We start from the raw sequence: 343 nt of genomic DNA, 5'->3' as shown, positions 1-343 counted from the left end.
GGGGACTGGCTGTCCAACCCAGGACCAATGAGCAGACTGGGGCATCTCTGAAGCCCACGTGCCCGTAGGATGGCCAAAGCTCCAAGGCTCTGGCTGTGCCAGGGAAGGAGCAGGGTGCCTGGGTGTCAGGTCTGCAGCGCTGCTCGGCCACAGTGCATGGAGAGGTCCAGCTCCACATGGGAAAGGCGGTCGGACACCTCCCCGCAGTGGGAGCACCGGGGTGGTGGTGCCTGACAGCTGCGTTTAACCGGGAGCCACAGCACCGGCAGCCAGTGCATGCCTGGGCAGCTGCGGGCTAGTGCTGCTCTGCAGGGGAGGGAGCCGGAGAGCAGGCTGGAGTCAC

This window comes from Buceros rhinoceros, unplaced genomic scaffold (genome assembly GCF_000710305.1).
Source record: "Buceros rhinoceros silvestris isolate BGI_N320 unplaced genomic scaffold, ASM71030v1 scaffold36411, whole genome shotgun sequence".
NCBI classification, from domain to species: domain Eukaryota; kingdom Metazoa; phylum Chordata; class Aves; order Bucerotiformes; family Bucerotidae; genus Buceros; species Buceros rhinoceros.
The sequence above is the reverse complement of the archived record's forward strand: the minus strand, read 5'-3'. Positions refer to the sequence as shown.